Genomic DNA, 23211 nt, shown 5'->3' on the forward strand with positions numbered 1-23211 from the left:
TCCTAAAGCATATTTCACCTCTTTGCACTCTCTTGTCACCACCTCACCCGAGTTTAACAAGGGAATATTTGTGTCCATTTGAACATCTAATTTTTCATCGTAGGGAACATTAGGGAGGTTGCCATACTCCTTTCCAACAACATGTTTTAAATTTAATGGACCCTATCCCATAAGCATCCTTAAAACCAGTGGATGCTTAAATAGGCCATTGTCTAATTAATAGGCCATTGATTAGACACATTGGTTTTAATCCTATGGAGGAATTCCCTTCAAGGGTTCTAGTGTGAGTGTGAATCCCTTAGTATTTGCAATAATTTTGGAGACATGATATCTTCCATTCAATTGTAATGATGATTGGTAAACTAGTGGGCCCGACGCAACAAACTATGGAAAAAAAGGTAATCACTTATGCTTGATTTTATATTGAAGTTTATTTAAGAAATACTTTGCTATAATTTATAGAAATCAAGTTGAGGTTCATTTCCTGGATCCAAAAAAATGATTATGAAATCCTCCCTTTTAGTTGTCATATTTGTCATGAATATGGTCATTTGTAGAGAATGTGTCCCAAATCTAATCCCACAAGACCCTCCAATAGTACTCTATCTCAACAAACACCCAAGCAGGACAAGGGAAAAGCTCCTATGGTGGAGGATAAGGAGTGTTTCATTCTAGTTAAGGCCAAAAATAAGAGAAGTGAGAATAAGAGAACTCTAAAGAATAGATAGGCAGATGAATTGTTAAATAGATTTAATGTATTTAATTTAATGGATGCATCCCATAAGCATCCTTAAAACCAATGTGCCACTTTCTAATAAATAGGCCAACTTGATTATAAAAGTAAGGGCATCCTTCAAAGACCCTATTTCAATGAGACATATTCAAAAAAACCACAAAAAATAGTTGTTCTCTACTAGCATAACCTCCATTTCCCTCTCTGGATTCCATATGTGACCCTCCCACAACATCAAAAAGAAAGAAACAATAGAATCCCCATGAACTTGTAGATCAAAGCATGACTAGAAAGATATGTTAAATCCTCCTCCAATGTGCTAGTTTGATACAAAAGCACCAACCCATGTTTACTCCTTGCAAGATAATAACTCACCTTTGAAGGTTGATATTCTCCATTCTAAAAAGAAACCTCCTCAAAACCTAACTTCTTCATCTCAAAGTCAAAATATTAATCCAATCTTGAAGGTGAAGCTGTTGGCATTGCATGAAGATTGCATTAATGAAGTATAAGTGTTGTCATTGATGTTATTTGTAACCAGTAATGGAGTTGTATTGCAACCGGTAGTGATGCAGTAATGCAACCGGTAGTTGAGCAGTGAAGGAAACCGATATTGTTATTTGAAGCAATGAGATCAACCGGTAACCCTAACCTGTTGATATGGCGAACCCTAACCGACAGAGCTTGGTGAATCGGTTTGTTAATCTATGATCAAATGGTGATTGGAGATGATTATGCCACGTATGCATGATGCATGTGATGAGTTTCAAAGTGGTTTTGGAATGTAGAGATAACTATTTTATCTTGGGAATGAACAAGTGCATAGCATGAAGTGGAAATTGTGCGATGAGTTACAAGATTCGATGTGTGGTGATTGAAGAGTGGTCGAGGTTGTCTTGAACAATATGCAGTTGATTGCTATGTTATCCAATGATCATATTTGAACTGATTTGTTTGTAATCTCTATGAGATCTTAGGTTTTGTGATGTGTTACCAACCTATTTTTTTGCTTATAAGGTCAATGAGTTGTTCTGTAATGGTGTTGGCAATTCGGTTAAGTGTGTTAATGTGATTGATTGCAGAACTAGAAGGAGTATCTGTAGAATGTTTTAAAGGAAGATAGGAGCATAAACAGATCTGATCAAGCAGAGTAGTGCTATTACCAAATTAGTAAGACCCTATTGTTCTCTAACAATTACAATAGTTAAATCCCTTAACTGGGTAAGGTTTAACAGGCTTGGTGCTTTCTAAATCCTCTAACCAGGTGATCCATTAGTTTGGATTTTAAATCCTCTGTTGAGGCTACACCTAACAGGGTATTGCCTTTAACAAGGTATTGTAGTCAATCCCTTAACCAGGCGGTCCTTAACCAGATCTGTTCCTAACATGACATTTTTGTAAAGCTTCTAAGAAGGTTTGGCTCCTAACATGGTGAACTTCAGAAGAGTTCAGAATACTTATGGGTATTCATCCCCACCGCGGCTTTTCCCATTTGTGTTTCCATGTCAAAATCATTGTGTCAAGTGGTGAATGGTTTTGTGGTTATGTTTTGATATGGTTAATATGTTTAGATGACCGGAAGTGATTTGAAATGTGCTATTACTAATATTAGTAAAGTGGTTTGATGTTTTGGTTAAATGGTATGTGAGTTTCAGATCTGTTACACTATTATATTGATATTCTAGTCAATCGGTAAACTTGACAGTGCAGTTCCAGTTTATGGTATAGTGTCTAAACCGGTTAGTTCAGTGATTGATTTATGAGTTGGGTTTTAGTTTGGTGAAAGTTTAGTTTTTTTTTCTATCTACTGATTCACCCCACCCCCCCTTCTCAGTAGTTGACTGGATCCTTATTGATTCATCATATCATCAGAAGCCCCTCCAAGCACAAAATATTTGAATGGAGATGATTGCTTCATCAAAGATTCTTCATGCGAAGCCATGCAAAGCCTTCAAGGAAAAAAGCAAACTAAAAGCCAACAAACACAAAATTTGATCAAAACAAAATCCAACACATGCATGCATAAAGAATGAGAATACACAATAGAAGAGAGAGAATCCCACAAAAACATCCAACAAAAGCATGAAAAGTTGCCCCAAAACGCACCCCAAACTAGACCCAAATGCCTTAGCAATGCTACAAAAACCACCCAAACACACCCCACCTTATCACATGACCACTATAAGAAAAAAACTACACATGTTGCAAACGCACCCCCCTAAATAGATCTCTAGAAACTAGGGCCTCTCGGCCCTAGCTTGCACATAAATTCCCAATGCGGGGCTCATTTTCACTCCTCTAGAGGAATATTATCCAATAGGAAGTTTTAGATAGAAACTAAAAACTCCATTAAATTTAATACCAATACTGGAAGTGATTTCTTCGATTACCTTGGAGTTGTCAAGACACTCCCTATAGGTTACATCACACTCAATATAGAATCATTAATAATATATTGATTTTATTTAGTACATATATAATAATAAATAAATAAAAATTTCATCAACATGTTTGAATCCAAAATTGAACCAATAAACTTTACTATGTCAACAAGGAATTGTAACATCCCCTCTTGGTATATTCTCTAAAATAATTATATTCACCCAAAATATGACTGTAATTTCATCAAAGATTGCAATTATATTTAATTCAATAAATCAAAGCACAATACCCAAATTTAATCAAATCATGAATTCTTTAGAAGAACTTTACAAATATATTGAATTCAAGTACCCCGTCCCTAGCATGTCATAGATAAGAAAAAAAACCCATGCCCCCTAGCACAAATTCCATCTGTTTCACAAATACTACCTATAATTCAAAATTAATTCCTTAACATATTTTCTAGACTATTACTAAATGACATTTATTGATGGATTGACAATCAATTGTTTGAATGATATTTTAATTCTCTATGAATGATTATTGAATGAATTTATGAAGTTATATGTATTGTTGAGTATATTTCTATATTTCTACTTTGAATCAGTGATCTAATTTGTTTTTATTCCTTGTAGATGATACTTTCTCAAATGAGTTTATTTCCCCTTTTTATATCTCCAATTATGGGGGCAAAGACATGTCCTTTATTAACATCATAACATTTACAAGGGATACATCCCTTTATTATTAATCATTGCCTTAGTAATTGTTTTGATTAATTAAAAATAGGTTTTTGAAAGGAACCCGGAACCTTGTTACAAAGCAGGAGAAAGATAAAGCATAAAAGAGGCAGAAAACAACAGTGCCTGATCACCCACACATAGAACAATTCCTAGCCAAAACAAAAAGGGAACACAAGACAAAGGAAGCAACACTAGACAACCAAAGGAAAGTACAAAGACAACACAAGGACAACTAAATATTTCTCATAAGTTCTTCAACATGAACCACCATCTGCTTCATATTGATCGCATAATTTTTTCATTTCTTCTAGCTCTTTTTCCTTGATATCAGCCTGTTTCTGAGTGTTTGCCCTTGTTCTTTTTTCATGACCCTTCTTCTCCATCTGATCCTTATCACCCTCCTTGCCTTTAATCTGTTCAAATTTGTTAAACATGATGTTAATATGGTCAATGGTGGCCTTAAGGATCTGAAAGTTTTGCTCAGAAATCCTTTTCACAGTAAGCTCCATCCTATCTACTCTATTGACTAGATTGTTCGGGTTAGTATCCAGACCCTTAGCATCTTTGTTCCCTTCCAACTCCTTATTTTTCTTCCAGTCTGAGCAAGAAGCCAGTTCAAACCTATTTTTATTACCTCCCATATTACCCTTAGTTTCACAATTCTTCCTTATCTCAACTCTGTTATTTTCTCTGTGATCTCTGTGAAGAAACCTAACAATTTTGTTTTGTTATGAAGAACCACCCAGAATCCGTGTAAAGTAAATATGATATGACTAATAATAAAACAAGCCATGCCGCCATAGTGAACAATCATAGAAAAATGAGGAAAAGAAATTAGAAATTGTGATTAGCAAAGACACATTGCTTCATCTGGAATTGTTGTAATGACTTAATAATTTTATTTGCATGTATCAAGGAATTTTTGCCTAACCATATTCCTTAACTAATCACTATTGACTCGTATAATTTTGACTCTTGATATCTCTTTTGTCAAGGATAAGGCAACGATCTATTTTTAATAATGTTATGATTTTACTATCATGCCAAAGGAATGACAAAAACAACCTTAAGATCCAATCCACCATGCAACGTGTGACTGGTTTGAACTACATCCTTTTTGTTGGTGCAATTTGTCATGCACATGACCCAATTAAGGTATTCAATGGGGCAAAGTTGTGTCCTAAGTGAATGCTCATTTAATTATTGACCAGGAATGTATCTTCAAAGATGGCATTGACATTGTATGTGCAACAATGATTCCTAATTTCTCTATCGTTGTGGGAATGTATTGTACTATTCTACTAAAAATATAAATAATAAACACTAACAATGTTGAAATGAGAAACTAGTTGACACAACAATTCCTGTGGGTAACTCAATAAAGAATGTGGGTACAACATCGATATAATTGAACAAACCAAAAGTTGGTTGCAACAAGGAATCTTAACTACATCAATGTCACTAAATATGGAATAATAATTGAATATCAAGAATAATTACTAACTACATACATGAAAGTATATAACAATAAATAGCAAAAAGAAGAAAGGAGTCTCACATTACCTCAAGTGACCCTTTCTTGAGGAATGCAATCTCCATGAAGGATAACAATATGCTTGAACTTGCCGAACATTAATAATTCTATCAGTACTAATTCATGCTCAAAATAACTAGATAATGATTACACAGAAGATCTAGCTATAACACAATCTATATTGTTTGCATTATATATCCAACTGATAAGTACAAAAGTAGATTGAATTTTAATAGAAAGAGAAGATTCTAATTGGAATGACACTTTTCCTATTTAAAGCATTTAAAGAAAGAATGCTATTAACTTCTTCCAACAAAATCTAGCCAAATGTCACTTCTCCTTGAGGCAACTTATTCTAAGAATAAAAATAGATTAACACTATATGATTTTGTTTTATAATAGACCTTTTATTGAGCAGTAACACAAAACTAGGAACATGGTTGCTTCATTAATTCAAGATTAATGATGCACAACTTCATCAATTTCCATGATGCATTATTTTATCAACACCCTTTGGAAAGACAGAGTCAACTGGGACTCTCCTTCAATTGAGACTCTCATCTTCCCTATTTTCTTTTCCCATGCGTGTTGATAGAGTTCCACCTTCTTCGGTTTCATATGAAACTAAAATATATTAGCTACAACTAGCTTTTGCTTCCTAATACATGTTAGTTATAGCAATTCCAATAATCCACATAGATTAACATTCATAATATTTAACATGTCATCTATTAAAACATGTTGCATATCCATATCAATATACCATATGTATATATTATAATTAGCAGTAATATGGTTCCGAGGATGATTAAAGCATATAATAAGTTTGATGATAATCTAGTAAAAAGTTTGTTAAAGTAGCAGAAAAATAAGTGAGCTCAAGACAATAATAAGCTTCATCACACCCCCCAACTTTAAACCTTTCTTGTCCTCAAGAAAACCATTCCCTAAGATTAAGTACTATAAGATCTAGTCTATAATCTATTATTTGGGTCACTCCAGAAGTCTGATTGGAGTAGAAGCCTTTGTCATCAATAATCTTACACTCCCTTTCTTTTTCTAGATTCATCACTTGATTTTGTATCCAATGTGGCACTAGGTAAAGGAGTAGAGGATGAAAATTGAGTGGTAGTCATTCTATTTCTCTATCCTTTGTAGCTCTCATGTACCTTTAGCTCTAAGTTCTATGCAAATGAAATTTTTCAATGAACGGGGTTCTCCATGTCTAAGCTCTTGATTCAATTCCATCCATCTATGTTGAATATGCTCCAAATTATTTTTCCTTTACTATTTGATGCACAAATACCCTAAATCTCTAATAGTCTTGTCTCCTGAGCTCGTAAAATTTTTCTATCACCTTCGACCTATTAACCATTCTAAACCATTTCATTGCTATCTCATTTGGTTTTTCACACTCTTCCCTTATCTTCAATGGATGTATCTTTTCTCATTCCTAATATTGTTGATATAATTCCCCTCACTCTTTCTCATTCCTAAGATAATATGTGAGTGCCTTGAGCTATAGGTCTCCCACACAGTATAAAGGATTCCATGTGGTGTTGTACGAAACAACTAGATTGTGTAGATAAAACTCACACATTTGGTCTTGTGTATTTGAATAAACATTGGAATAAGAAACTAAAAATAACCAATGGTGATACGATAGAGATTGGAAAATTATTTAACAATTGACTAATTTGAAAATATATAAAATTATCTTGCACTTAAGTATAAGGCATATACCTAGGCAAGAAGGTGATGACTTCTCAATTGGTTAGCTAGATTAGTTGTCTATTTTAGGTTAATAATCAATTTCTTGACCTTTGCATTTTTCTCCTCTAACTCCACCTTATGCCTTTCATGGAGAAACTATTTTTCCTTCTTCCATTGTGTTTTATGTCATTCAAACTTCAACTATTGCTTCTATAGGGCATATCCAAGTGTAACTGTAGTCAATAGTGTGAATGTATCCTTGCTTTGCATAGGAGGGTATCCTATCCTTTGTAATTATATGATAGCCATGTTGGCTATGTTCTGTAATCCAATCCCTTCCTACTGACATAGGGAAAAATATGTTTCCAATTCTTTCACCTTGCCCTTCTATCTATATTCAACTAATGTTTGTTCCAAAAATATATTTTCTTTAGATTTTTGTGTAAACTCTACTTTTTATTTTCCTTCCAGGCTATACTTAGGACCAATAGAAATATCTGGTCCTAATTCCTTTTCACTATCATCATCAAGTTCCTCCATAGGGAGAATGATCCCCTATTTCACAAGATTAGGCACTCTATTTTTCTAGAGTCAAAAGGATATTCATTTTTCATTTCTGGGTCAAATTCACATTGACTAGGGACTCCTTGTTCCTTTTCCTTCACAACCTCTTTTTTAGGCTCTCCTGTAGCTCTACCTTGATTTCTTTTATTTATGAACATATATTTCCTCTCAAAATCAATGTCATCCACATGGATAGTCTCTTGCATTGGGGTTTCCTACTCCGCTGAGGATTTTTGTTTATTGAGATAGGTAGAATGTCTCCTTGAATTTTTTTCCTCCAGTGTCCCCTTATTCCTTAATTATTTTTCTTAGACTATTTTATACTTTTTGAAGTTCACATTCTTTTTTTGACTTCTTCTCTGCCTTCCTTGTGGATATTTTTTGAAACCCTTCTACAAATTTCTATCTCTTGGTCATATGTTCCTCTCTTAACAACTCAAACCTCAACCCCTTTTGTTTTGAGGTAGAGGAAGAGAAAAATTGTAAATAATTTTTTCTTTGATAATGAGGAGGTAATTTTTTTAGAATCTACATGTGCATCTAGTGATGTTGTGGGTGAAGCCACTGACTCATTTTTATTAACAATTTACCATTCCAATTTATCCTCTTCATGCACACTAGAATTTTGAAGGGGTGAGGAGAAAATATCTAAATTATCCTTCTCAACCCCGGAGGTTTCCCCAACTAGGGTTTTAGTTCCTTTACCCTTAGGCGCTCTTTCTTCCTCAATTCTCACGGGTTCTTCTTCATATCTCTTCTTGGCTCTATAATTTTTCTCAACAACCTACTATGAATATTGTCCCATGTCTTAAACTCTTTCCAAGTTACATTTGGAAATTGCAAAGATAGACTTCTCTTGACTAACAAAACAACTAGACAATGGCAAGACAAAGAAGTAGGTTTTATTTTCTTCCTATATTCTATTTACATGGTGGTCAACATGTGATACAAATAGCTGGGTACATTAACAGTTTATTATACTAAAAATGACTTAGAAATTTAATATGAATAATATATAACATAAAATATCTCCCATCACAAATAAATTACTTGATAACTTGTATTGCTACAACACACCAAAGTGAAGAAAGATATAGTCGAGTGGTGTCTTGATTGGTTGATCTAAAGGTCACATTTGGATAGGAAAATTCTAACCTTGCTAACCTTGGGTTTGAAGATATCAAAAACTCCTCTCTCATTCTTAGTAGATCACTAAATTATACAATGGTAGCTTCACATGCTTCCATCCTCAAACCTCTAACAATTGCTTCATTATTCCAAAAGGTGGCTACAAATTCCTCTGTCATTTCATCATTATACTTGATTAGACACATACAATAATGTATCCACCCCAACCTCTCAGAGAACAAAAGAGCATCTATATCATTGAGAAATAGAATATGGTCTAAAGGTTCCTATCTAATTGGGCCACCCCCCATTCTTCTTTTCTTCTTGTGTTCTTGCTTCTTTCTCATGCAATTTCAACAAGCTGTGTTTGTTGGCATATTGGCATAATTGTTGATGATATTGATGAACCGGTACAAGGACTATTGGTGATGATAGTTGAGATGTTGTATGATGACTTGATGATCAATTTGTGTTGTCGTTGATGGCAGCTATGGTTATATTGTTCTATCATGTTATCTAAGTCATCTATGATTAATGGGAAATCTATGGAATGGATTTCACAATTAACTAGCAAATAGGACTATAAATAGTAAATGTGAAACTGTGTTATGCTTAAGTAATTGGATCTTGAGATTGATGAGGAATTTGGTTGTTGCAGTTTGGAATATGTGTTTGTAACATTGTAATGAGCTCATGACCGGAATCACATCATGTATTGGCTACCAGAAGTCATGTTGTAATTGACTGATGTATTTTCTGTAGGGTTTTATTAGGGTTTAAGAACCGATATTCAAATATTATAACCGGTAATGATTTTGAGTTTGGTGGTGTATTACATTATGTTTGTAAGATGGTGATGATGTGGCTGAATCCACGTGAAGTGATAAGATGTTGTTTTGGCATGATCAAAGAGAGAATTTCTTGGGAATGGGCAAAGTGCTTAGTAGAATGAGCTAAGGGTTTGAAAGTGTATCAGATTGATGTGCGGTGATCATTCAATGACTATAATTAATTTGTAATTGATTGTAATGATCCATGTGATGATCTATAATGACTTGTAAAGATTTGTGATGATCTATGATGTAAATCTTAGTATGAGGGTAGGGTTTTGTAACCAACTAAGTTGTAAAGTCTATTTAGGGTAAGTCGATGATGATTTACTGTGTCGGTGATCAAAAGAAGAGTGTGTGGCCCAGTGTGTGTGTCTACAAGTGAGAAGAAAATTGGAGTAGGAAAGGATCTGTACAAACAAGAAGAGAGTTCTATTTTCAGATCATACATCTGTTGTTCCCTAATAGTTGCAGTAGACTCAAAATCCCTTAATCAGGTAATTCTTGGCAGGCCTGATTGTATAAATCCCTTCACCGGGTGACTCATTAGCTTGGGTTGTAAATATTTTCACAAGGTTACTCCTAATAGGGCTAAGGTAAATCCCTTAACCGAGGGACTCCTAATAGGGTCTTCCCCTAACTGGGCATATTTGTAAGCTCCTAATTGGGCTAGGCTCCTAACAAGGCACATTCCAAAAGAGTGAAAAATATTGTGGGTACCAATTCCCTCTATGGTTTTTCCCATTTGGGTTTTCACGTGAAAATCCTAGTGTTCATGTGTTGCTTGATTTCTTATGTGTTGAGTTGATATCTTTCTATTGCATGCATGTTGATGAACACTTAGAAGAAGAGTTTGATAAATTTGATCAACAGTATGATTTTAGTTATTACCGGTACTATTTATGAGTTATTTTGAAAGAAGTTTTTGGTGGTTTTTAAAGTTTTAAAGTTTACTATTATTACTGATTCACCCCCCTCTCAGTAATAACTGGTTCCTTACAAATAACAATTAGTATCAGAGCATTGGTCCTCTATGTGCAGAAGCTTAACCGCTTGAGGAAACGATCCAGAGGAAAATGATGGAGGGTCCAAAGTTTACTAAGGACAACTACACAATATGGAAAGACATAATGAAGATTTATATCAAAGGTATGGGTTCTTAGTTTTGGCAACATGTTACTACTAAATATGTACCCCTATTGGTCCTCTAACTCCAAATCAACTTAAGGAGAAACATGAAAACAATCAAGTACTGGAAGCTGTTGTAAGTGCACTATTTGATACTAAATACATTTATGTACATGGATTAGAAACTGCATTTGAAGTTTGGGAGAAATTAGAACTAATCTATGGTGGTGACAAACATGTTCTAAAAGATAAGGAAGAGAGTCTTAGAGGTAAATTTGATGATATGAGAATGGTAGAAGGTGAAAATATAGCTCAGTATGGACAAAGGATTAAAGAGGTTGTCAGTGGTATTAAAAGTGTTGGAGGAAAGATTAAAGATGACACTATTGTAATTAAGATGTTAAGAACTCTTTTACTTGCCTATGATGTAAGATTTTCTTCTAGTCAAGAGTTAAGGTCAGTAAGTAGTGATAAAGTCACCATTGATTCTCTTATTGGTAAACTAGCTGCATTTGAATTAAATAGTTTTGATAACAACATTTCTAAGACATCTGAATTAGCTTTTAAAGCATCTGTAACTGATACACCTGTGAGAAAAGAGAAAGATGTATGTCATAGTTATGACTGTAGATCTAGTCATGGTTGTAGCAGAGGAGATAATGATGATGAAGACCATCTGATGGAGTTTGAAGCTCTTTTGGCTAAGAGAATTCCAAGAGGCACTGATAAATATAAAGGTAAAATACCTCTTAAGTGTTTCTCTTGCAATAAGATTGGACATATTACTACAAATTTCCCTAACAGTGATAGTAAGGATAAGTTTAGGAAATATAAAGGAAAATGGAAGAAACAATGCTATGTTGCAGTTGATGAAGGTGTGACAGATGAGGAATCTGAAGATGATGATAATGAGGAGATTGTCTTTGTTTCTATGAAGGAAGATTTGATCGATGAAAAGGATTTGGTATCTTAGTTTGACTCTAGTGATGAGTGGATAATAGACAGTGGTTGTTCACATCACATGATCGGTGATAAGAACAAATTCATATCCCTTGAAGAGTTTGATGGTGGTGTGGTAAGATTTGGTAATAACTCACCCTGCATGGTAAAAGGTAAATGATCTATTTAACTTAATGGTAAGAGTAATGCAGATGATGTTTATTTGGTTGAAGGTTTAAAACATAACTTGCTGAGTGTTGGACAACTAAATGACAAAGGATATCACCTTGAGTTTAAAAAAGGAATGTGTAGGATCATGGGATGCAATGGAGATTTGATTTCTACTAGTAAACAAACTAGAGGCAATATTTTTTATCTGAATGCTAATGTGAATAGTTGTTTGGTGGCTAAAGTTGAAGATAGCTAGTTGTGGCATAAAAGGTTTTGTCATGTCAACTTTGATAATTTGATAAAGGTCAGCAAATCAAGTATGGTGAGAGGTATGCCCCAACTTGTTAAACTAGATAATATGCTATGCAAAGATTGTTAGATGGGTAAGATGACTTTGACATCTTTTAAGAGTAAATATTTTTTTTCAGAGAATATTCTTGATTTAGTGCATACTGATCTATGTGGTCCTATGAGGACTAGAAGTTTTTATGGTGATATTTATTTTATGATTTTCATTGATGATTTTTAAAGGATGATATGGGTAACTTTCTTGAAGGAGAAATTAGAGGTATTCAACAAATTCAAGATCTTTAAAGCCCTAGTTGAAAAGGAAACTGGCAAGAATTTGAAGTGCTTAAGATCTGACCGGGGTGGAGAATTTACTTTTGATGAGTTTACTGGGTATTGTGAAGAACATGGAAAAAAGAGATAGATGTCAGCACCTAGGACTCCACAGCAAAATGACATTACGGAGAGGAGAAACAGAATAATAGTGGAAGTTGCTAGAACAATGTTGATACAAGGAGATGTTCCGAAAATATTTTGGAGAGAAGCAATTAGCACTGTTGTTTATAATTTTAACCGGGTTCTTGTGAAGAAAGGTAATGATAAAACACCTGATGAACTTTGGCATGGTAAGACTCCTACTGACAGCTACTTCAAAGTTTTTGGTAGTAGATGTTTTGTTAAGAGAGATGATTTTACTAGAAAGTTTGATGCTAAGAGTGATGAAGGGATATTTCTTGGATATTCTACCAAGAGTAAAGCATTCAAATGTTATAATAAAAGGACAAAGAAAATTGTTGAGAGTGTTAATGTTAAAATTGATGAATTTTTTGGCAAACCTAATGAGTCCAACAGATTTGAGCTTGCTAATGATAAAGAAAAACTTGTGTATATTGAACCAGAAGTGCAGAAGGAAGATGAGCAAAACAATGCAGAAATAGGAGCTCAATTGGTAAGCAATGAAGAAGGTGATGAACATGAAGCATAAAGCATTGCACCGGAAATGGTAATCCCAAGATATGTAAGGCCAAATCATTCAGAAGACCAAATTATAGGTGACAAGAATACTGGTGTGCAGACAAGAAGAAAAATCAGAGAGAATTCCTGTATGATTTCAACTATTGAGCCAAACAATGTTAGTGAAGCTTTGAAAGATGAAGATTGGTTGAAAGAAATGAAGAACTTGACCAGATTGAAAAGAACAATACATGTTCTCTTGTTCCTAGATCGGAAGACAAAAATGTTATTGGGACAAAATGGGTATTCAAAAACAAACTTAATGAGGATGGTGAAGTTGTTAGAAAGAAGGCAAGGTTGGTTTGTAAAGGGTATGCACAAGAAGAAGGTGAAGACTATGGCGAAACCTTTGCGCCGGTGGCAAGATTTGAAGGTGTTAGAATGTTACTTGCCTTTTCTACTTTTAAAGGATTTAAGCTATATCAAATGGACATTGAATCATCTTTTCTGAATTGTATCTTGGAAGAAAAAGTATATATAAAAAAACTGGATGGTTTTGCATTGAGTGAAGATGAAAATATGGTTTGCAAACTACACAAGGCACTATATAGATTGAAGAAAGCTCCCAGAGCATGGTTTGAAAGATTGCATGCACATCTGATCAAGATAGGATTATGGAGAACCAGTGAAGATAGTAACATATATTTGAAGACTAATGGAGACAAAATGTTAATTGCTGAAGTTTTTGTTGATGATATAATATTTGGTGGAAATGATGACATGTGTATGTATTTTGCAGCTGAAATGAAGAAATAATTTGAGATGTCTCTTATCGATGAGATAAAATTATTTATTGGTTTACGGATCCAACAACCAGAGAATGGAATATTTATCTATGAGACTAAGTATGTAAAATAAGTCTTGAAGAATTTTGGCATGGAAGATTGTAAACTGGTTGGTACTTCGATGGTGACAAGTTGTAAATTGTCAAAACAAGATGATTCGCCATATGTGGATGAGAAAGAATGCAGGTCTATGATTGGAAAGTTGCATTATTTTATTCATAATAGACCAGATATTGCATATGTTGTTGGATTGGTTGCAAGATTTCAAAAAGATCCTAAGGAGACACACATGGTAGCGGTAAAAAGGATATTCAGGTATTTGAAAGGAACAGTTGATTATGGTTTGTGGTATCTTTATAATGATAATTTTTCTTTAAAAGTTTTCATAGATGTAGACTGGGCTGGAAATGTTGATGAATGGAACATAACAACTGGTGGAGATTTCTTTTTAGGAGAAAATTGGTATCCTGGATAAGCAAGAAACAATCTTGTATTTCACAATCTACAGCTAAAGCAGAATATGTGGTAGCATCAATGAATTGTACTCAGGCTATATGGATGAGACACATTTTGGAAGGTTTTAAGGATGACATGTCTGAACTAGTGACTATTCATTGTGATAACACTAGTGCTATTAAAATTTCAAAAATTCCTATGTTACATGCAAGAACAAAGAACATTGAGTTGAAGTATCACTTTCTAAGGGAACGAGTACATGAGAAGAAAGTAAAAATGGAGTATGTGTCTAGCAAAGAGCAGTTAGCAAATATATTCACTAAACCTTTGCCTGAGACAACATTTGAATATCTCAGAGGTAGATTAGGGGTTGTACCCCTTCACAAGATCAACTAAGATGTTGTTGATAAATCAATCTAGTGAATTCATTGAATATATTTTAGTTTTGGATTGATTTGAAGTGGGCTACTCCTCGGGGGGAGCAGCTATGATGAGATAAATAGAGATGGCAATATGTAATGCCCATACCCTAGTTAGATTTGTAAAACCCATTTGACCATGATTGACTTCCTATGTGGCATTCTTGAAAGGTAGGTTAACCATGGTGAAATGTGTAGTTTAGATAATATTAATAACTGTGCATACTTATTATTGTGCTTTTGCATCGATTCTCGTGTAAATGTAATTGTTCCTAACCCTTGTGATAAATCTTGAGCTAACGCCTTCATTGAATATGTATATGTATATGCATGCTTGTATGAATTCATGGGTGCAGGAGATTTCAGGTACAACACCGCTTAGGGCAAGGTTCATCTCCTTTGGGATTTACAAGGTTGAGTATGCTTCTTTTATCTTTAGAATTCGGATTTGGTGGTCATATAACTCTCGTCTTGCCTTAGCCATGGTTAGGTGAGTATCGTGTGTGGCTTCGCGGGGCTTGCTTTTCATTGGGGTGCGTGTCGAGAGATTTGGAGGACTCCCTCGATTTGTGTGCCTTGCGCGAGGTAAGTGAGGTTTGTTATCCTAAGTATTAAATTCAAATTTATGAGTAGACGAGCACATTAGTAATTTAGAAATTTAAATAGGTAGTTTCTTTATACGATTAATCGTTAGTTTAAAGAGATTGCTTTAATTATTATTGTAGCAAGCTTAAGGTATTTAACTTGGGTTAGTGTGTCCATTTACGCATTTGTAACATTTACGCATTTGTAGTTGAGAAATTAGAATAAATAAGACTCTTGCATTAGATTAGTCATTTATTTAAAAATGTCGCTTTATTATGTTATAGCGAGTTAATTTAATAGCTAATTTTAAAATAATGAATTTAATGAGTTATGCGTTTTGGAAAGGAAAAATTTAAAGTCATTTGGGAGATAGAAATAAATTACTCATTTTTCGCATTTTGGAAGAAAAAGGGTAAATTATTATTATTTAAAAGAAATTATTTCCTTTTTACTCATATAGTTGATATAGTATAAAAGGATTGATTTTTAGAAAATTAAATTAACCAAAATGCCTTACCCGGTCAATAGTTTCGAAATAAGAAGTAGGCCTAAAATTTATATTGAGAAATTAAAACTTAAAACACAATAAGAAATAGAAGCATTTTAATTTTAATAAGGGAAGTGAATAAGATGTATTAAATAATGTAAATGAATGACTTCCATTTTCATTTTCATTCATTTTATTTTAAAAATAAATGCCTATTTTCGAAATTGAAAATTAGGGCAAAATTAGGGTTTCTCTTTTTAACCTAGTTTTGTAAGCATTTTGGGGGTTCTTTTGCTTGGGAGTTTTTTTTTTGGAAAAAATGGGGGATTTGCATTGGAGCAACAGATTGGGGAAGCTCTTCATCAAGATTCATGCCCAGAATTGCATTATGAGGTAGGATTCGAATCTACTCCTTTATTTGTTTGTTGAATACAAAAAAAATAGTATCACCCATGAATGTTTTGAGGCTTAGTTTCAGTTTTCTCCCAATCTTGGTTGTTCTTGAATCAAACCCTCGTTCTTGATGGATTTTGTGATTTTAAACTTGTTAGGAAAATTTTCTCCCATAATGGAGTTTTTGGGTAAATCCGGAAATTCATTTTATGGCTGTTAAAAAATGGGTATGGGGTTTTTACATTCCTTTTTGTCAATCCTTTTGGTTTATTTCAAAAAAAAAATTTTAAAAAAAAAGGGGAAGAGAAGCTGTTGGAAAATGAAATTTTACAGACTGTATTTCATTCTGCTGTATGACCCTCTATATTTTTGACAGTAGAAAAAAAATTGTTTTAAAAAAACATTTCAAAAAAAATATATATAAAACAAAAAAAAAATTGCAGAAACCCCCATGGGGGGTATAAACCCCCACCACGGGGTGTGGTGTAGCGTCTGCTACCATGGTAGCAGACTGCTACCAAATGGTAGCAGCGCTGCCATGGCAGCCGCTTGCTACCCTTTGGTAGCAACGCTACCATAGGTAGCGTGAGCTGCCTTGGGGGCCACGTGGAGTCCACGTGGAACCCCCACTCCAATGTAAATTTAGTTTTTTTTTTGTATTTGTTTTTAAATTTATTTTAAATAAAAAAAAAGAAATAAATAAAATTCCACAATATAACAAAATAATTAATTTGGGTTTTATTAATAGTTTTTTTTTATAAAGTTTTTAAATAATAATTAATTTTTATTAATATACATTAAACATGGAGATTATTATATGTATGAATAAATAATAAATTTGAAATTCGAATGTTATTAAATAATACGATTAATATATATATATATATTTGAAGGAAATTTATATGTATATATTGAATAGCTTTTCAACAATTGGTGATTTCACTTTTTATAATATTACGATATTCAGGGACAACTTGTGATTCGATCTAATCATTCTGTGAACTTAGAAATAGGAAACTAAATGTTAAAGTGTTTTAAGTTCATCATGAAAATTTTGAAGAACTCAACTAATATGCTAACGAGATCATCAGAAGCTTAATAATGTGTCGATTTGAGGTTCGAAAGTAGATGATACCTTCTTTAGTAAAACAAATAGTTTAGTCATTCCTCCCCCGATGAAGTGAAATAGATAATGATAGAGAAGGCAAGTTCTTGCTAGGTTTGTTTTTGGACTCTGTCACCGGTTTACTTGTGTTGGTCATAGCAAGTTACGTTCCTAGTCAGAGTATCGTCAGTCATTAGTACTTGTAATTTGCTTGAAGTGTTCAGTTGGACCCGCTTCAAAAGGGATCATTATGTAAATTCCGACCGAGACGTCTATTGTATATTGATTTTATTCACCTAAGTGGAAAGATGTAAAAGACTTATAGATCATGTATTCCTAACGATATAATACCAAAGGGGTCTTGCAGTTGAGCAGACCCGGAGATGTAGCCCCTTTAGGGTTGAACTCTGAGATCATATCTGTGTTATGCGATGTTTTAGTTTCCCTTGTTTCATGCTTTAAGTTATTCATGTATGGTTGCTATTCATAAGTGTATGATGGAAAATTAACGAATTTAAATCAAATGCACAAAATCAGACATCTTGAGGAATGTAGTTATTTGGGTTCATAAAACATTGTAAATTATGATGATGGCAAAGTATTTAAAATATTGTAATTAAAGTTGTGGAGAAAAAAAAAGGTATTTGGATAGTGTGAATTAAAAGTTGTAATAGCGGAAAGAATCTTGCTAGATTACATTATTTGATTAACTTTCTATTAAGTATATAAATGGGACGAATGAGAAATGGGAAACAAAGTTGAATTAATGTTATAAATTCTAAGTGAAATTTAAAGGATGAACCTCATATAGATACTTACCTTTTTACCTTAGTAAATGGGAAACGTCATGTTAATTATGTTTCATTATATTGGATATAGTTGTTTGGTCAGTTACGTTTTAATCTTAACAAATTAACCTTACCGAAATTAACTTGATAATTGGTGAAACTCAACTAGTCTTCCATAATTATAGCCCCAACAAATGAATTTCTTTATGATTGCTAAAGATGAACTGAAAAGGAAGGGATTCAATTAGTTGTTGATACATTAAATCTAGTAAAAGAATCTCTCTCATATTGTCTTCATTTAACAAAAAAAGTGATATGCAACAAGATAATTGTATTTCAATCCTAATGGAAGAACATCACTATGATCTTAATATTCGAATCTCGAAATGATGAATGTCATCTAATTAACGATACTTTAATTTAAAGGATGCTCTTGTGTGTCCTAATGCATATCCATCTTAATGAAATTAGTCCATTTATTTGCATTATTAAAACTTCAAATGAATTCCATGACTACTCACATTATACCTTTCATAAAAGAACTTCAACTCATCAGTTGGCTATGCATGAAATCAAATGAAGGGACCTCACTCTATTAATTGAAGTTAATCCTTAAGGAACGAATTCTTCCTATTAACCATACCTTTTAATATTTAAAAGAAAATATATACATCAAATGTGGGTAAATACTTTAAAAATCAAATGACGGAATCCTCATTTTACTAATCATAGATTAACCCCAAACGAATGAATCTCGTTAAGCATATTTTTAGCATTAAAGGATGATGGCAAGTGTGGATGGTTATCTTAAAACCCTAATGAATGAACTTTGTTAAAATTAAAATGCTTGAACCTATCGGGAGGCCTCCAAATGAAATTATGAATTAAAGTGCATTGAGTAATTAACCTCTCGATGGCCTCCTCATCAACCAAAGTAATTGAACGCTTCCTAAAGTTATAAGATGTTAAACCATTGAACAGATATATAGTCAAGATCTATGCATTATCTCGTAATTAAGATATCTAGTTTAATGGATCTAATGACGCAAGTTGAGTTAGGTGTAAGGTTATGTAATCGCGTTGGGAAACCTCTTAGGATCATCTAGCCTTCCGCTGTGTTACCTAGTTAGAGATAACTTTGAGATAACTTCAATCTATCTTAATATTGTGATTTTTCATTAACGCTCTTAATTATTATTTAAAAAAAAAAAAAATTACACTCTATTTGAGTGTTTTTAACTCAAACCCTTAGGGGTTTCCTGGTGGGGCATTACACAATAGAAGAGATGAAGACTGCAGAGGTATTGGCACCTTTGACATTGTTGTCAAAGGGGAAGAAGAATTAGTTGAAGACCAGCCATGAGAAGAAGAAATAGATAATCGACAAAGTAAATACAAAGGAGATGTTGAGCAAGAAGAGCAAGTACAAACAATATTAGTTCAGTTCAACATGATGAGGTTTTTTAGTGTTGCCATCAATGCCAAAGGGGGAGAATGTTGGCATATTGGCATAACTATTGATGATATTGATGAACCGGTACAAGGATTGTTGGTGATGATTTAGTTGAGATATTGTTTGATGACTTGATGATCAATTTGTGTTGTCATTGATGGAAACTATGGTTATATTGCTATATCATGTTATCTAAGTCGTCTATGATTGACCAAAAAGCTATGTAATGGATTTGATAGTTAACTGGCAAATAGGACTTTAATCAGTAAATGTGAAACTGTGTTATGCTCAAGTAATTGGATCTTGAGATTAATGAGGAATTTGGTGTTGTGGTTTGGAATATGTGTTTGTAACATTGTAATGAGGTCATGACCAGAACCGCATCATGTTTTGGCTACCGGATGTCATGTTTGTAATTGACTGAAGTCTTTTATGTAGGGTTTAAGAACTGGTATTCAAATCTTATAACCGGTAATAATTTTGAATTCGATTGTGTATTACATTATGTTTGTAAGATGGCGATGATGTAGATGAATCCACATAAAGTGATAAGATGTTGTTTTGGCCCAATCAAAGAGTGAATTTATTGGTAATGAGTGAAGTGCTTAGTAGAATGAGCTAAGGGTTTGAAAGTGTATTAGATTGATGTGTGGTGATCATTCAACGACTATAATTGATTGTAATGATCCATCTAATGATCTTTAATGACTTGTAAAGATCTGTGATGATCTATGATGTAAATCTTACTATGAGGTTAGGGTTTTGTAACTGGCTAAGTTGTAAAGTCTATTTAGGGTAAGTCTATGATGATTTACTGTGTCAATGATCAAAAGAAGAGTGTGTGGATGAACTAGTTTGTGTGTCTGTAAGAGAGAAGAAAATTAGAGAAGGGAAGGATCTATACAAGAAAGCAGAGAGTGCTATTTTTTCAGATCATACATCTGTTGTTCCCTAACAGTTGCAGCAGACTCAAAATTCCTTAACCGGGTAGGTCTTGACAGGCTTGATTGTATAAATCCCTTCACCAGGTGACTCATTAGCTTCGGTTCTAAATCCATTCACAAGGTTACTCCTAACAAGGCTGAGGTAAATCCCTTAATCAGGGGACTCCTAATAGGGTCTTCTCCTAACCAAGCATATTTTTAAGCTCGTAATCGAGCTAGGCTCCTAATAGGGTGCATTCCAAAAGAGTGCAAAAATCTTGTGGGTACCAATTCCCACTGTGGTTTTTCCCATTTGGGTTTCCATGTGAAAATCCTGGTGTTCATGTGTTGCTTAATTTTTTAAGTGTTGAGCTCATATCTTTATATTGCATGCATGTTGATGAACACTTAGAAGAACAGTTTGATAAATGTAATCAACAGTATGATTTTAGTTATTACCAGTACTGTTTATGAGTTTTGTTGAAAGAAGTTTTTGGTGGTTGTTGAAGTTTTAAAGTTTACTATTTTACTGATTCATCCCCCCTCTCAGTAATAATTGGTTCCTCATAAATAATAGTGTTATACTGCTCTCAACTCAAAATCCCAAATTTTGTCTTCCAAAATCACCTATTTCTATTTGTTAGCCTCCCCTACAATTTTCCATTTTTAATGATCAAGCCCGCGGGTTGCCTTATGGTGTCATTATTTCTTTTGGGTCTTTTTGTACTCCTTTGTATTGCACTTAAGCCATTGAACTCTTAAAAAAATAGTTCAAAAGGTTCAAGGTTCAAGGTGCATTTTAGAAAAAAGGTCATCAGGGGTCTTTGTCTCCACTAAAGCAAGTGCGTTATTGTTGTGTGTTTTGAACTTTGAATCTATGAATCATTTGTCTTTTCGGTTCAAAGGTTCAAAAGGTTCAAAATGTCTTTGTGAGTCTCGGCTATGTGATGTTACTTAACGAGTGGATGTCAATATGTGTTAAGTTGGTTTTGAACTTTGTACCCGTGAACCATTTGGCTTTTCGGTTCAACAGTTCAACGGTTCAAAGGTTCAAAGTTCTTGTTTGATAATCATAATTATTGCTCATTCCCAGTATTGTTTTGTACTGCTAGTTCATTCTTGTACTCTCTAGTTGAACTTGAACCATTGAACTCTTTGTTAGAGGGTTCAAGGTTCATAACTTTCACTTGAAAATTGATTCCAAGGCTTTTGTTAATACTGAAAGTGGCGCAACATGGAGGAATATTCCCAATACCTAATAGTTTAAAATTTTAAACATGAAAAGCAATCATGAGAGCATCAACTATTTGTGTGGAAGTGATGGATAATTAAGAAGGTGTCAGATTTTTAGTCATTTCACTATTACTTCACACGCATAAGTGAATCATTATGAAGTGTGTGTGGTTTCCTTGATATTTTCTCGTCTGTTCAAAAGGAATATATGAATTCATCTCCATAATTTGTAAGGGTTGCAACTGCTATAATTGATAAAAATGGAGGTGCCAAAGGTAAATTCAGCTCTGATTTCCTGTGAAGGTTTCTAGTTTGATGGTGGTAACGGGTAAGTTCAGACGATTCTCCTATGTTGTATTTCTTTAGTTCTGAAGATTTATCAGTGTAGGAAGAAAATCTTTAGCTTGTTGGAATAAAACTCTGCCCTGTTTTAGAATTGCTTGGTTAGAAAATAGATAGGTAGTATGAGGCCGGTATTACCAAAGCTTGGTCAGACCTCGTGTCTAGTGAGTATGTTACTAGAGCTAGAAGATACTTCCTTGGCTCACGCTGATTTAAGGAATTTCCTAGAAAGAACCAAGAACCCTCAAACTGATTCAATGATGGAGAAAATAGTGAAAAGTGGTCTTGTTGAAGTAGTTGCATTTTTGCTTGTTGCACCATGTCCAAATTTGGTGATTGCTTTCATGAATAGGTATGATGTTGAGAATAGATGTATAAGAACTAGTGATGGTGAGCTGCTAGTTAGTATCAATAGAGAAACAATAATGGCGGCGATGGGAATCCCACACAAGGAATTATATGAGGATTGGACTATTGGGACCTCATACACCTACTTCTCAGAGAAAAAGAGTATTTACAGGAGTGTAATTACTAGGAATTGGCTCCTCAAAGTTCAAAAAGGAGGGTCATGGCTGCCAAAGCCCCTGACTAGAGAGAACTTCTTCACAAAGGTGCAAGACATTGTGATACTTATGTGTGTGAAAAAGTGGTTTGTAAGCTGCAAGCACAACACTTCAATTAAGTCATTATATGCATGGTTAATAATCAATAATCAATAAGTAAAAAACCATAACAAAGCGACTAATTGCCTTCTAAAAGATGCGAGTATAAGATTGCTCTCAAATTTTTATAAGCAATACCAGTGACTAGACTACACCAAGATGAAGGATTTAATCTATATGATATTAACTATATGGATACAAGATGGATGAATAATTCAAGCAAATAATCAATTCAAGCAATATGGATGTAAGCAATAATGGATGCAAATAATCTAAAAAAGCACAATATTATTCAATGACTCCAGAGCGAAATTAGCGTGATAATAATCTCCAAGCATGTTCTCAAAAATCTCTGGGGTCAATTGGAATGAGAGCTGAAGACTGAATTTATAGAGAATCACCAAGAGAAAAGC

The sequence above is a fragment of the Cryptomeria japonica genome, chromosome 1, assembly GCF_030272615.1.
Source record: "Cryptomeria japonica chromosome 1, Sugi_1.0, whole genome shotgun sequence".
In the NCBI taxonomy this organism is placed as follows: domain Eukaryota; kingdom Viridiplantae; phylum Streptophyta; class Pinopsida; order Cupressales; family Cupressaceae; genus Cryptomeria; species Cryptomeria japonica.